The following is a 17,186-nucleotide window of genomic DNA, read 5'->3' as shown; positions in this document are numbered from 1 at the left end:
ATGTGCTAAGAATAGGTAAGGTTCCCAAATACATGACTTTTTCAAAAATGAATTTCTCAATACAATCATTAATGTAATGGGATTTTCAATAAAAATATACTTGTCAATATCTTGTTTAAAATATATATTCATTGTATATATTTTTGGCTGTTCATTTTTAAAGACAAGAATTATTGCTAATATGCTTTTAGAGAGAAAATGAGAAATTGTTTTGGTCCATTAAAGTGTTCTAGAAAAAATAAAAGCTTTTGCAAGTATCAGTAGAGCATGAAAGTTAAACTAGTGTCAAAGAAATGATGACTCCAGTAATAAACTAAATGACCGTTTAAGCTCATTTATTTCACAAGACAATTAATACCTTTCTTATAAGCTATCATATTTTTACCACTAACAGTATATCATTCTTATGAGGTCTCAGCTGAATACATATTTCTATTGTTTTTCAGATTTTGTTTGTTTTCCATAAAGCTACAACTAACCTGATGTTTTTGCCTATTCTGAACTCATCTTTTCACATACAGCCGGAAACTGCTTATCTCATTCAAAAAAAATCTCCTGCTTCCCATAAAATATAGAGAATAGGAAGCTTTAACTTGGGGAAACTGATTAGAAAATTATATGTTGTCTGTTTACCTCTTCCTTCTTAATCAACAAGAGTGATTCTCATGACATTTGCCAGATGTGCTTGGGAAGTGAGAAAGAATTTTATTAAAAAGATAATTGTCCTGTGTGCCAGACTTCTGTGCTGGTCCTGAGTTCACTAAACCCAAACCAGATACATCACCAATACTGCATTGCCTCAGCCGGGTACCAAAATGCTTACAGTCTCTACCCTATGGCATGGGTGTAGTTCTTTGTGTGGGAGTCGGGACAGTGATGGGTTTGGATAGAAAGCAACAGTGGTGTTAATTGAATATAATATATTCTAGAGATTGGGGAAATGTACGAATACACATGAGCATGCTAGGACCCCTCCAAGGACTTGAAAATGGCCTGACCAAAGAAACTTAAGGTCAGTTCATGGTAAATCTTTCTTTGTAAACTATAGAATTAAAACAAAGAGTTCTAAAAATGAAGTTGCTTCATATTGAAGGCCCCAATCCCAACATGGTAACAGTCAAAATAACATTGGATAGATATTAATTCTATGAATAAATTAATTTTTTCTAAAAAAAGAATTTTTCATATTATCTCTGTAGCTAGAGCTCAAGATCATTTGAAATTCTGTTTGTAATTAGTTCTATCTACTTGTTATATTATTAATATTCATGTACTAGTACTAAGAACATTAGTGCTGCTATTATTATAAAATTACAGTAAACTAATAATGTTAGCATTATTATCAATGTGCTAAAATATTGGTATTATTAGTGTTATTGTCACTCAAGCATTCTTCATAAAAGAATAGTTCTAAAGTATGCTAGCATGCTGCGTTTTTCCCTTCTTTTTCATTTTTAAATACAATGGTTCTCACATGCCTGCATCCCAACGATAATCATTGCTCTGAAGAAGTCATTTCCCTGAAAAGATCTGCTGTCCATTCATCATTGAGCTACGGCGATAACATTGTAGTTCCTGGCACCGACAGTGCAGAGAAAGTCCCGGGGAACCCATCAGCCTTCTTAAATGTGTTTCATAGACTTAGACGAAGAATGTGAGCATTGCTAAAATCTTACATTAAATGCTCAACAATATTTTTATTTACTTATTTTTAATCACTGTTGACCTGTACTACTTTATATTAGTTTCAGGTATGCAGCATAGTGGTTAGAGAGTCAGAATGGCTATTATCAATAAATCAACAAACACACGGGTGAGGGTGTAGAAAAAGGGACACATACGCACTGTTGGTGGGATTGCACATGGGTGCAGCCACTGTATAAAACAGTATGAAAGTTCCTCAGAAAGCTAAGGTCTTCTTTTACAAGACTTCAATATCCTGGCTATGTAAGTTCAGAGAGTGTTTTTCAAATCCTCATCCTCAATACCACATGGACCTTAATCTCATTCCTAACAAAAGTCACATGGCAATGTGTTTAAATGAGTAAGCTTGTGTGTGTGTGTATGCATATATATATATACACATATACATATATATATATGTACATATATATGCTGAATTTCCTTGAAAAATTGCAGGCTTTGGAGCTGAGGAAACATTAATTCAAATTCTACTTGAATTTGAAAGTTTCCATATACTAGCTATTTAGCCTTGCCACCTTTGGCAAAATGAAGAAAATAATGCCATCTTATAGCTTTACTGAGAGGGTTAAAAGGTAAGGCATGTAACACACCTAGATCACCACCATAGAATAGATGAAAAATAAATGTGACTTCCTTTTACTTTTTTCATAGTAGCAGATAAAGAACTATTAAACATCAGTTTTCCAATCTGGAAATCATTTAAATGTGTGATACATGAAGATTTTAATTCACTCACTTTTTCCTGATTTCTTATTCTTCCATTAAATGGAAAAAAGTAATAATACACAATGCTATGCTATTTTAAAGGAAAGAGAGCAAAATTGCAGATACGAAAAGGGAAGCATTCTTCAGATGTGCTGGGAATTAAGTTGTTACCCAGGTAGTATTGAGTTTAAATTTAGAAAACAAAGCTAATCTCTTGGGAGAAAAAAATAATCAATGATATGTTGTAGACATTGCTACTTCAGTTACCATTCAGGTTGGAGAGGAAGCCACGTGGAAGAAGTCAACACTCAGCAGCTCAGATCTTAGAACCGAAATGTCGTGATGGAGATGATGCCCGTGAGAGTTAATGAAGCTCTAGGACTCCTTTCCTGTGCAAACTCTTCATAAAGGGAATGGGTTTGGGTGTCACACTTGGCCATCAAAATGTCATTTTCAAAGTGGTCAGAAAGTCACATAACCTGAATGTTGTTTTAAAATTTGGGGTAGGACAGCACTAATTAGAACACAAGATTCTCAGAAACAATTCCACATATTCCTTATTAGCATACGGGCCATTGTTCTGAGGAGAGGTGGTCCTAAATAAGCTCAGTTGAATATACAGGCATATTTTGAAATCTCAACAACTAGTATTATTGAAAAGCATCGGCACAGTGGGCCTTGGAAGTTCGTTAAGACATATCCTCCGTGCCATGTAGCATATGGCTTTTCCTGAAAAGTGTTGATAGAAGCCTTTATTGATATTTTACAAACTTCCTTATTTGTCTCTGTACAGATCAAAAAGAATAATGAGTTCATTTAGCATAGTAATTTAAGCCCCTGCAGAATTTAAAATTTTATTGTTTTATTTCAACCAAAAAAATGTTATCTGCCTAACAGATAACATTAACACAAGGTTTTTAACACAAGGACATATGTTTTGCACAAAGAACTAATGTTTTTAATTACATAATGTGTATTGCCCCACAAATGTTAGTGCACATGGAATAAAGAATAAATACTTGGTCAAATTAAAGTTTGATATAACTTTGTCACCACGGGTCTATATAGCATATGAAATGTAAATATGAACTTTATTTCAGCTGCACATGACTGTGTATCAGTGGGCCTTGAGATCCCTTTCAAGGAGGCAGAATCATAAATTATATACTAAGATTGGCTCTTGGTTTAATGACGACGTTTCAGTAAAATTCAATGAAGCACATTTGCAAATGTAAACTCAAAGCATTTACCTATACTTATCTAAATTCTCTGAGCGACCAACAAACTCTATGCAGTTGTTATTACATTTTGTTTTTCATATACAAAGTAGCCTCCTTTTATTATTTTTCATAAGCTGTTTAAACAAAATATGTCCAGTTTTCAGTAGATAGCATTATAGAATATAAGGGGTACGATTTTCATGCCCAGTAATCCTCCCCAGGGTGCTAGTTCCCCCACTTCAGGAGTCTGAACCTAGGACTTTGAGATGGCCACACCCTTTCAGGCCAGCCTGTCTGCCAAGGCAACGGGGCCTCATTTCTATGTCTTCTTGATCAGCAGATATATTCCTGCAGTCACACTATTTGCTTCAACTTTATCCATTGCTCTTGTTATTCTGAAAGCCTGTGCCACTTGTAATCTTCCCCATCTCAGTTTATAGCAATCCAATCTTTTCATTTTGAGTGCCAGAAACACTGTAGTCATCCTCGAATTTTGTCTTTTGCACACACTCATTATCACATGCCAGGAAATCTGATGACTCCCCAGAATCTGATCACTCCTCATCACCTCCACTCCCGATGTCTTGGTCTGAACAGCCGTCATCTCCTACCTGGCCCGCTGTGCTCTTCCTTTCTGCCCTGCTATCCTACAGTCTCTTCTCAACACAGTGTCAAGAATAATTTTCTGACATGAACTTCAGTCATGCTAATTCTGTGTTTGATGTCTTGCTGTGGCTCCCCTTTTACTTAAGGGAAAAGTCAAAGTTTTTATTGTGACCTGCAATAAACAATCTTTTGATTGCTACCTCTAACAGCAGTTTTCAGCTGAGGGTGACCTTGCCCCCTGGGATATGTGGCAATTTTTGGTGATCACTACTTGGCGGGGAGGACAAATGTGACTCCTATCTAGTGGATAGAAACCAAGGATGTTGCTAAATACCTTACAATTCCCAAGATAACCTCTGGGCTATTGCTTTACAAGGAAATATTGGGTCTGAAATATCAGCGGTGAGAAAATCGATGTTGAGTCTCATTTCCAAAGGTTTCCTTCCCTGCTCTCCAACACTGCCATTCTGGTTGCCCTTTGGAAATGGGCAGAGGGAGGCCTCTTGGGCTTTTTCCCCCTCAGCATGGGATATTTGCATCTTAGACATTTGCATGGTTTTCTCCTCTGCTTCCTCTCCTCTCTACTCAAATGTCATGTCTCCCTGAACCCCCTTCGGATCACCTGATAATAACTAGAGTGTCCAGGCACTGTTCTTCCTGAGCGGTCTCTGATAGAACTTATTACCACCCGGCAGCCTCCCAACTGTATGATTCATTTACTCCCTGTCTCTCCTCACTAGATCGTCAACTCCAATTGGCTGGGTGTTTTCGTCTGTCTTGTTCACTTTTCTCCTCTACAGGAATGGTGGGCACACAGAAGTTGGTAAGTCTCGGTAGAAACAACAAGATAACACAGCAAAGGGGTGGAAATCAAAAGGGTCTTTAAATAGCCTGTGAGACAAATACCAAACCCAGACACTGGCTGAGGCAATGTAGAAACGGAGGACAAGCCTGAGTTTTTTTGGTTAAAAGGGTGGTGCTTGCCTCTGTGTGTTTCAGGCAGCGGAGACAGCACCTTCGGAGGCCTTGCAGCCGGAGAGCATGTGTTCCCTTGGAGACACAATGGGCATGAAGCTGCCGAGGGCACAGGAGAGTGAATCAAAAGAATTCAAATGGGAAAGGTCATCAGAGGAAGAAAAATGTGGGGCGCCCTAAGCTGTGAGAGGCCTGCCCCTTCCTTGAGAGAAGTGGAAAAGGGAGAATAAACGATGCAAACATCATCACATCTGAAGTTCAGAGTGGGCAGAAGTGCTGTGAAGTGGACACTGAGCCGGAGGACAGGCGATTTTGAAAGGAAGTCTGATTAGGCGATAGTTCTAGCACTAGGAGAAGAGGTGATCGTGTTTTTAAATATTTCATTTCCTCTACACAGTCTTAGATATGCTCATTAGTCTCATTTAATGAAATGTGTAGCGTTTCTCATGGGACGAGTTTCCTCACATTCCTTTAATGTTTGTTTGTGTTTATTTGACGGTTGATGATGAGTGTGTGTGCGTCTGTGTGTGAAGGAGAGAGGGAGGAAAAAAGAAAGGAGACAGAGAAAAAATGTCTTCGTTTCAAATTGATGTGATTTTTAAATATTCTACTTTTATTGCCTCTTATGCTGCTGGTAACACTTTGGGGCTTAAGACACCAAACTCAGGCTGAGGTTCTGGCAGCCACAGTGCAGAGCACAGAGCAGTACGTGGGCTCCACAAGCCCCCACAGACCCCAGGCCCCAGGCAAGGGAAGTAACGGCAAACTTAAATGAATGGGACGAATCAAACTACAAAGCTCCCGCACAGCAAAAGAAACCATGAACAAAAAGAAAAGGCAACCCACCAAAAGGGAGAAGATATTTACAAACAAAACCTCCGATGAGGTTAATACCCAAAACGCATAGAAAACTCACACAACTCAACAACCACAACAAGAAAAACAAAACAAACAGCCCCATTTTAAAGTGGGCAATGTACCTGAACAGACATTTCTCTCAAGAAGACATACCCAGGGCTAAGAGATATGTGAAAAGACGCTCCGCTTTATTAGCTATTAGGGAAATGCAAATCAAAACTATAATGAGGTACCATCTCACACCTGTTAGAATGGCTATTATCAAGAAGACAAATACTAACCAGCGTTGGAGAGGCTGTGGAGAGAACCATTATTCGCTGCTGGTGGAATGTAAACTGGGACAGCCACCATGAAAAAACAGTACAGAGTTTTCCCCCAAAATTAAGAATAGCGTTACCATATGACCCAGCAACCCCTTTTCTGGGTATCTACCTGGAAAATTTGAAAATGCTTATTCATAAAGACACATGTACTCCTATGTTCAGTGCGGCATTACTCATGGTGGCTGAGTCACAGAAACAAGTGTTCTTTGATAGATGGCTGAGTAAAGGTGGGGCCCATGCCTGCAATGGGACACTACTCAGCCAGAAGAAAAGATAAAAGACCGCCCTCTGCGACACCATGGATGAATCCTGAAAATGTCATGCAAAGTGCAATAGGTCACATGGAAAATGTCACGAGCCGTATAATTTCACTCATGTGTGAGATGGAAAACTGAAAGCAACAAACAAACAGACAAAAGCTCATAGATACAAATGACAGTATGGTGGTTACCAGAGGAAGGGGGGTGGGAGGGAGGTTGAAAGGGTAATGAAGAGGGTCACACATACGGTGATGGAAGGAGATTTGACTTTGGGGGGCAGGCACACAGTGTCATACATGGATGATGCACATTTGCAACCTATTTAACAAAATTAAAAAAGAATGCAAAACATCTCAATTTTTATACTGATCACATGTTAATATGGTAACATTTTAGATATACTAATTAAATAAAATGTATTATTAAAATTGAAAAAAACCTCACCTTTCCAAAGTATCCAGAGAGGGGTCCCTAAGGCATCGTCCTGTGTTCCCATGGTGACTTAAAGGACAACTTTCACAGTGTTCGGAGCCCTTGATGTCCGCAAGTTCCTCCAGCAGGAGTCCACTTAGGTGGCACTGAACTTGACATTCAAACGGAACAGCGGACTTACAAAAGGGAAGGTGATGGCATCCACGGTGAATCTGAAGAAAACCTGGGAGACATTCTGATGGCAGCTCATGTAGTGGCAGCTCATGTCGTGTTGCTGGTGACATCCGGCTGATAGCAGGGCCGTGTTCTGCGGGGATGCTGGCCAGTGGGCTGTGCAGAAGTTTGCTGTTGCCGCCGAGGCCACTTCTACGGCTGGCCGCGTCCCTTCTGGAACCCTCACTAAGCAGACGCAGGCAGCCTCCGGTGAGCCGAGACTTCTGGTGGTTACTGGCCCCAGGGCTGACCACCAGTCCCTCACAGAGACATCTTAGGTTCACCTGCCTAGCATCGGTCTTGGTGATCGAGATGCTCCTCTGTGCGCTGTGGACACTGCCATCCCGTGCGACAGTAAGCCAGCGCTCTTGGCAGGCCTGCTGTGGTATGGGAGGCCCAGATGGTCAAGTTCTGCACACGGCGGCCTCATCTCGCACGGGGGGTGGGGGGGGGCATCCAGGGACCTCACACCTGACTCCTCCTCCTGAGATCCTGGGAATATTGAGAATGAAGATCAGGCCGTTGCTGAGAAGGCTGTGCCGGAGGAGGAATTTCAGGGTGAATGGACTGCTCCAGCCCCCGAGATTACAGCAGCTCAACTTGAGGTTGCAGGTGGGTCCCACGGCACGCAAGTGCCCTCTCTCCTGACCTCACAGTTCCCCACTGAAGATGGCGGCGCTCAGCCTGCTCCCCGGAGCAGAGGGGGCCACCTAAAGGTGGGAAAAGCCTCTGAGTATTTTTTATAACACGGAAATATGGTTGATAGAAAAATAAGCAGTTTCTGAAATACAAACAAACTAGAAATCCTCAAACAGTATAGCTCCTCTAGCAAGTTTTGGTAGTGTATATGAATTGCTACAGAAATTTTCTTCCCCCAAGGTCCTGCCAGGTCACTTAATGAAGTGTTATTTAGTTGTTATATTGTTCAGATTAGAAAGAAGTCTCACCCAATGTTTGGGTTTATAATTTTACTCATAGCATTTGTTAACACTGGCAATATGTATGTACAGGAGTGTTTTGCTTGGTAACTACTTAGGTTATTTAGGTTTTGGCTCACCTGTGTCCCATTCTAGAATGAAAACTGGGTTCAGTTTTTGTCTCGTTCTCGGACCTACAAGAGCATCTAGTACAAAGTGTCTGGTTTAATGAGGAGATTTTGGTTTAATGAGGTAATTACTCTTTTGATATTAGAAAGTTGTATTACAAAACATACCTGTTTTGAAACAAAACTATGGGTTTATTCTTTGGGCCTGAAAGTATAGAAAAGTGATAATTACGGCTGGAAAAAAAAACAATTCCTCAAGGAACAAAGATTAAGGCCGTGCGCCGTTTACACGTGGGAGCAGGGAAAACAATTTCAGGGTTTCAGCAGCTGTATTTGACAACGTGAGTAATCGTACTCCATTAAGAAAACCTGGTAGCCACGGCAGCCCAGTTTGCTCGTCCATAAAGGAAAGGGATCGAATTAGATGGTCTCTCTGCCCTAAAATACTATGCTTGTGGGGCCAACTGTGCAATCATCTGAGCCTGGAGTCACATGTATCTGTCACAGTTCAAGTTTTCTCTTTATGCCTACGGTTTTGGGCCCAGTGATTATATATTTTGGGGTCTTTAATTCTGTCATGTAAAAAGCAAGAAGGTTTAAGTAGATGATTTGTTTCAATATCTATGATTTTATAATATTTATATTTCTTGAGTTACAATAATGTTTAAAGCTCTGAAAATGAATTAGTTGTACTGTCTTAGGATGTTGCACCGTGAAACGGTCGGGAGTTGAACATTTCTGCAGTGCACGGCGTTCTCAGGATCGTTGTAAGTGGGGCTCGTAGGCCAGGACACGCCCATCTAAAGTCATGGGTGATTGTATTAGGACATGGCTCTATCCTCAGGATCGTGTATTTGCCAAGATGTGTCCATCTTCATAAGGGCTGAACTCCAGCTTCTCTGTCTGCAGCTCTTCAGCCTCGCAGGTGCTGTTTCCCACTCGATGTCTTAGGGTTTTGCCCTGTGTGTGTTCTGCTTACAAGTCCACCAGCACCTTGAAGGGGTTTCGGTGCATCAAGCATTGGCCAGTTGGCAGCTCTCCTCTACTTTTGGCCTTGTCTCCAAGGCCCTGTGAGATGGACACTTCGATGGGTGCCGGCCTTAAGCTGCAGGTTGGAAAATGCTCTCAGATAAAAAGCTGAGGTGAATGTGTTGATCACTTTTTACGCCTCCCGTCTCTCAAGTGTTATATCCCTCGAGTTCTGTCTGGGTTGATCTCTAACGACTTCAGTCTTTTTGTTTGTTTTATTTTATTCTTTTAAAGACATGCCCCCAAGCTTCTGTAGTTCAGTGCATTGGGTATGTCAAAACCAGCTGTTCCGTCCTGGCCCCGTTTGGATTCTCCAGATTTAAATTGCTTCCGATTACACTAATAATGTTTTAGAGTTTTTCCTGTTTATAATCCCGTTCAGATTTCTGCTTTGCAATTGTTATATATCTTAAACCTCTTCTATTCTAGAAGCATTTCCCTACCTTTTTCCTCTCAAATTACTGATATTAAGAGAGTCTAGGACATGAATCTTGCAGAATGTCTCAGAGTCTAGAATTATCTGATTATTTCCTCATGATGTCTTTTAACATTCTATTATCAATGATATTTCCTGTAAATTGTAAATTTTGTCTAAAGGCTTGGTTACGTACATCTTTAATTGTTTTGGCAAGAACAGTTAATAGCTGGCGTGTTGTATTTCCTGTTCTATGGCTAGTGATGCTGTTTGGACGCGTGGTTAATAGTGCCTGCCAAATCATGCCATTGTAACAGTACATTCTTCCCTTCAAATTACGGGGTAGAATTTCAGTTGATACCTTGGTACCTTTGCTTTTTTGTCTTCTTTCACTCAATATCTTGTTGGTGAAATTTATCCATGTTGTTACTTTGGGCAATAGTCTTTTTCTCATGTTTGTACAGTATTTAATAGTATGAATATAATGCAACTTGTTATTCATTCTATCCTTTAAGGATTTTTGGGTTATTCCCAGTTTTTGCCAGTGATAAACAGCACTGCTATCAAATTATTGTCCATTTCCTTTGGTTTGCACTTCAGTCAGGCCTATGCCTGGGAGGAAAACTGCTGATTCATTGGCTTTGTGTATTCAGATGAATAAATTCTGGAAAATAATTTTCCAAAGTGGTTTACATGTATACAGATATATACTCCCACTAACAAGTATAAAACTTCCAATTGTTCCACACATTTTTAAATTCTGCATGGCACAGCACAAGTTATTCTTGGTTTTCCCACCAAATGACAGATGACAGACTAGATAGATCCCAATCATAGTGCCATCCTAATGTTGCCCCATACATTTCTAAACTCAGCGTGGGGAAAGTAATATTTTGGCTGATGATTGATATTCAAGTTGGAAGGTCAAGTAAAGCCTAGGAAATTTCCCAAAGTATGAGGCAGCAGTGCAGGAGCTCCTACTATGTGGCACCCTTGACTGCTGTTTGAGCACAATAATCCTGTTAAAAAATTGGTCAGAACCCTGCCCTGGCAGAGAAAGAGAGAGATCAACAGTAGGATCCCTGAGGAGGAGCAGGTTAAAGCTTTTGCTCTCGCAGAGGCATGGAAGGGCTTACAGGGAAGCAGAAGCCAGCCTGAGAATTAGAACTTGAGTTCAAAGGCCTCAAGTAACCAAAATGTTGAGTCTTGAATAGAATGTTCTGTCTTGAATGGGAAGGTCTCTGTTTGACTTTGCTTAAAGCCAACCTTATGACCCTGCTACCAAGATGAATGTGTTTTCAAAGAGTTCATATTGGTTTCCACATTACCTATTTTGAACAACAACAAAATCACAAAGTAATCTTATAGATTCTGATGGCTCATTATTCTTCTCAACACTGCTAGATGATAAGCTTTATAATTCCCACTTTAGAGGTGAGGAAAACCACTTCTTTAGCTGGCCCTTTTTCTTGACTGTGGATGCGTGTTTTGAAACTGACTTTGTATTTTTTTTAAAGAGAATGTCACCCACTTAGCCATGTGACAACTTTATTGACACTGCATCCCCATGAAATTTATGTTTCATTGCTCCCCTTTTACCTGTGAGTTAATTAGCCACTGAGGTTACTTGACTCAAAGCCCTACATCAGTTTCACCAGATTATTTCACCTTCACTTTGGTGGTAAAGTGAGTAGTAGTATATATACCACTATTGCCAAATGCATTTTGGTACACCAGTATTTGGTGACAGAAATTTTGGAAAAATAAAATAAGAAACCTTTGGGAGACAGCAATATAGTAAAACGCTGAAGTGTTCATTTATTACTGTAAAGGCAGCCTATGTCTTTTATTACAAAGTCTGTTTTCATCTGCAATGCTGTACACACTTCTGTCTCAAATAAAGAAATCTGTACTATAGATTAGGATTCAGAGCTTTAGTTAACTTTGCTATCTGCAAATGGTGGTAATCTCATTTGTTATAGTTGATGGGTCTTTTGTGCAGTTCTTCCTTGGAGTATTTTAGTTGTGTTTAGCATCCCCAGTTTACTTTTCCTATTACTATCTTTTTTTTTTTTTTACTTTCAAACTTTTATAGTATTAATAACTATTTGCCCATCAAAGATATGTGATTTGGAGGATATATTTTTTGTTGTTATCTTGGTATTCAAGTCGATAAATTGGATTCCATTATTTTCCTGTGAGAGATTAGACTATGGTTTTGAGATTACTGTATTTGAAGTATGATCATGTAATAACAAGGTGTTCATACAAAGCCTTAGTCACATACCATACATTTTATACTAAAAGCAGAATAGTTTGTATTTAGCACATGCACTCAATCTGGAAGAGTTGAATTTGGGAACTCACTGGTGGGGATTTGGCACAACTGTCTTGTATTCATCATGTGCTAGCTGTGTTTTACGAGGACTTGGCTGCATCAGAGACGGTTTTGAAGGCAGAAAAATGTGAGGTTTCTAGAATGTCAGGGAAAAACGCTTGCTGTCTCTGTATAATTTATTAAAATAAATCATTGATTACCAAATTATTAAGCGTGCAAATAATGCTTTATGAGAGTACGCTTCTATGGCTCCTTAGACTCTTCTGGACACTAGTTTAGTAAACTGTGTGAATCTACTATAAAATTGTGTTATAAAGACATTTGAACAGCCAAGAAAAGTCAACAACTAGTATAGTGACTCATTTGATTGCAATTTTATATTACAAAATGTGTAATATGCATATAAAGATATTATAGTTTTAATCCTATCATGGATAGAGTTTAGTACTCTGGCCTTTCAATGAACATGTAATTAACATTATAATATTTTCCTTTTAAATGAAAGCCTTGTAATGATATTGTCAATTCTTCCCCCAATCTGTCTCTCAAGAAAAATATAAATTTCTCAGGTAGGAGCTTTGTTTTAGTTTTCTTAGGTATGGCTCAAAGCCATTTGCACAATGTATAGTATCCTCATCACTGCAGATAGGAAAAGACAGAAAACAGTAAGAATCCAGAAAATCTTCATTGTGTGAACTATGTATGACAGTGTGGTAAGCGTGGGAGGGCCCTGATGTTCTGAAACTGGTGATCTAATTGTAAAGAGATTTATGAACTGTGTTTGAAAGAAGAAAGCAGAATGCTAAATAAATTCAATTAAAATTATGTAGGCATGTAGAGGAAGCGTGCACTAAAATGAGGGAAAATGGAGGAAGCTTAGGGAAAGCTTCCAGAAGCAGGTAGCATGTGAGCTGCATCTTGAAACAAATATATATTAACAGAATTTCCAAAGGAGGCTAGGAGAGGGTGGGCTAGTCCAGGTTGGGAGAAAAACACATTTACTTTTATTTTTTTAGATTACTTTTATTTTTCTTTCTGAAACAAAAACCAAGCTTATTAAGATGCTATGTGTTTACAGCATTATCTGAGCCAGGCAATCATATCTCTAGGGGGAGTAGAGTCGAACACTCTGAGCAAAAACTGATTTTGGTTTTGAAGCTTACTGTGCACAAAAAATAAAAATACATGATTATTCTGTAATTAATACTATTTATTTCCCCTAATTTAACATCATATATTGAATTAGAATGCCAGAAAAGTAATTAAGGATGAAGAATTTGCTTTTTATTGACACAGTAAAAACTATTAAGTGGGACATTTTTCTTAATACACTGTCCAGCTATAGTTTTTATTACTTTCAAAACACATTAACTATGCATTGCATCTGAAATTTACTTTGCCCCTTAGAGAGTTTCATAAATTTTGTTTTCCATCTAATATGATTTCCCTGTTTATTGTTTAGAAATAATATACATACACTGTATAATGCATAATTCTGGTACATATATTTATAATGTAGTTAGACTCATATATGTAAAATTAAAAGTTTTATATTTACTTTATGGTATTATAATGAAACTCATTAATAATAGTAACTACTCTAGGAGCAAATAATTGGAATAAGAAGTTATATCTTGAGCAAAAGAATGCAGTAGGAAAAGTAGAAAATACCATGTATTTGTTCATACCAATAAGGAAATGCCATATTGTGAAAGATATAACAAATTATAAAAGTAATATATTTGAATAATTCATATACAAAATATCTTAAACAATGAAGAATGATTATTAAAAGTTTCTATATAATTTATAACTTTGTTCCTAGAACTTTAAAAATATTTACACACATCTATGAATTTGAGACTGGTGATAAACCACAATTCATTTAGTTTTTACTAATGAAATTAAGTTAAAACATTTTAAATGTGCCATCATTTGCAAGTAGGCAAAGGCACAAAAATTTTATTATGTCTCTCACCTTTATAAAATCTCAAAATGGAAATATATAATAGTTATATGAACTTTATCCTTCAAATATATATATTTGCATTGACTATGTTGGATTAAGCTATTTAAAAACAGCTTTTTGAAATTAAAGAAACAGTACCAAATGCAAGAATATTATCAATTCCATAACCATTAATATGCATAAAGTGCATAAATAAATATTTACCTGTAAAGATACCTTTGCCTGTATTCTATAGGCCTTATTTATGTATTCACTTAACAGAAATATTGGGTTTCTACTCTATGTATAAAAGACACTAGGTGTCAGCAATAAGTCAGTAAGTGAGATGTAGTCCCTGCCTGAGCCCTTGCAATTTCTTACCTATTCATATACAAAATAATTATACATATACAAAAGTAATTACAGTAAAAATATGGTGAGTGCAATTATAGGGGTGCGACTAAAAACGGAACACACCAAGAAGGAGACACAGCCAAATGTGCCTTGTTCAAACAACACTCCGGCAAGAGCCGTTGGTGGGGAGAGAGACATTATCCATCTGGTGTGGCGTCCGCAGTCCAAATGTTGAAGGGAATCCGAGAGTTTCTTCGAATCCAGCAAAGGAAAACAGATTGTTTTCACTGTTGCATAGCCATCGCCAGAGAGCTTTATTGAGTCTTACTGCTGACAACCTCCCGGCCAGTCCTCTCCCCGTGCAAAAACTAACCCACTTGACACTAGAAGTACAGTGGCCTCCAGGCTCCCCGACAAGGACGGCTGGGTCTGCATTTGACGCACAGGGATACCAGGAGGTGGAGATCCGGGCAGACAGCGTTTGTCTGTTCTCTAGCAACGCCCTCTGTTGCTCCTCCTCGGGCTGCCCACGCGAGCTCGGACTGCCCCGGAGGTTTAGTTCGGTAGGTGGAGCCGTTTCACCTGCGGGAACGTAGTTCAACAACGCATCTCAAGAGTTCATCAGACACATTTTCTTTACTTCAGGTTTGTGAAGCTTAATATGTTCATTTTCAAGCCACTTTGGTGGACAGGGACAGATAGGCGTCTTTTCCACTTCATTGTCCATCCGTCCATCCACCCATCCATTCACTTATCTATCTAGCCACACACGTATACATATATATGTATGTATACATATCTATGTGTGTGATTTCATTGTTTTTTTCTCCTCAAGTTTATTCTAAAATATAAGATCTCTCATATTTCTTTGTAAATGATCTTTTAATTAACATTAGAAGAGAGTGTCATGCAAGATGCTTGTTAATAAATTGTTTCATTGGGCTGCTCCCATGTACTCTTTCCTGTTTGCCCCAATGTCAATTTCAATATTCCCAATTCCCCAAAATTGATGGAAAATATAAGGTTCATGATTTAATTTTTATGACCTAATTGCTGAATTGGAAGGCACTTGGCATTTATAATGTGCCAAAATTAAAAATAACTAGAACATGTTTTTGTGTCCCACCAATTATTCATAATAAAAATGTGTATACTTATCATATGTAACGTTTCACATGTGCAGAAGATATGGCTGCTCAGAAAGGTAGCACTGGAAGAGTGGGAGGAGTCACGCTCTGTTGTGGGAGGTGGTTTTTGGCACATGTGCGGATTCAGTGCCTAGGTGAAGCCAAGAATCACAGTTACTACATAGCAAGAAGGGCAATTAGCTGGAGGGTGGCTGAGTTGATAAAGGCAACATTTCTTGACAGCCTTGGGCCAGTAATAAGGGGATTGAGCACTGTAATTAGGTGATGAGTAAAGCAGAGAGGAAAACCTAGAGTTGTCTGTGGTCAGAGTCCATAGGCCCCGGAATTTAGGGCGGTGAAGGATTATGGATTGCACAGGATGTATCCATAAAATTGTTCTCAATTATGGAATCCTGAAATTACAAGTTGTCTCTCGCTCCAAGAAAGCTCAGTGAGAGGGTAAGTGTTCTTACACAGAATCAAAAGTGTTTGTTTAATGATAGAAAGAAATGCAGTGTTACAGTAAAAGGAGAAATGAGGAATATAATCAGAAGGAGCTCTCTGTAATCAACCTACACACATTAAATTGATTCAGAAATTGTTCCTGTCCTCAAGAGTTTATAAGTTGATGAATAATACATAAACACATGTAGATATTAAAGTGTGTTAGCCAGTTGGGGCTACTGTAACAAAAGACCATAAACTGGGTAGCTTAAACAACAGGAATTTATTTCTCACAGTTCTAGAGGCTGGGAAGTCCAAGATCAGGGTGCTGGCAGATCTGGTGTTTAGGGTCAGGACTGGGGAGCTACAGAGGGACTGCAAAGAGGCAGGAGGAAGCTTTGGGGTGTCAGGAAAATACTCTGCAGCTTTATTGAAGTATTGGTTTCTGAGGTATAACAATTGTTAACACTCATTGAATGCCAAAGTAATTCACTTTATTGTATATAAAATTAAACTTCAACAAAATTGATAAACATATTTCAGTACAAGTGAATATATTAAATGCACTTAAACTAAATATTCCAATTTGATTAAAGGAAATCCCCCATTGTTTTTATGTTGTGTATCAACAAAGAAGACCTCAGAAATAAAGATACCTAGAAAATTTCAGTGATCAAAAACTGCAATACAGTAACCAGAGGGGAGGGGGGAGAGGGTTAATGGGGGAAGATAGGGGAAGGGCTATCAAGGAACATGTGTAAAGGACACACGGACAAAGACAAAGGGGGTAGGTTTGAGGGTGGGAGGCGGGGATGGGTGGGGTGGGGGGTTGTGGTGGGGTGAAAACGGAGACAATGGTACTTGAACAACAGTAATAATTAAAAACCCCTGCAATACAGGAAAACAATTCCTAATGTCTCACCTTCTCCCCATACCATAGGACTGTGACTTGTGTTTTAAATTACAGAGGTTTTGTGATGTGTCGCATTAGTTCAGAATTGCAATTTCAAACATATGTCGCAGTCCTAATTTTCTTTTATTGTGTGATTTCATATAAATGCATTTTGTTGCATATATACTTGAATTTATTGAGTGAACAAACTTGAAACATTGTATCATTAGTAAATAATTGAAAATGCTGAAAACAAAGTGTATATTCAGTAAAATTTTAAAGCAGCATCATTAGAACT

This window comes from Phyllostomus discolor, chromosome 11 (genome assembly GCF_004126475.2).
Source record: "Phyllostomus discolor isolate MPI-MPIP mPhyDis1 chromosome 11, mPhyDis1.pri.v3, whole genome shotgun sequence".
In the NCBI taxonomy this organism is placed as follows: Eukaryota; Metazoa; Chordata; class Mammalia; order Chiroptera; family Phyllostomidae; genus Phyllostomus; species Phyllostomus discolor.
This window is presented reverse-complemented; position numbering follows the sequence as displayed.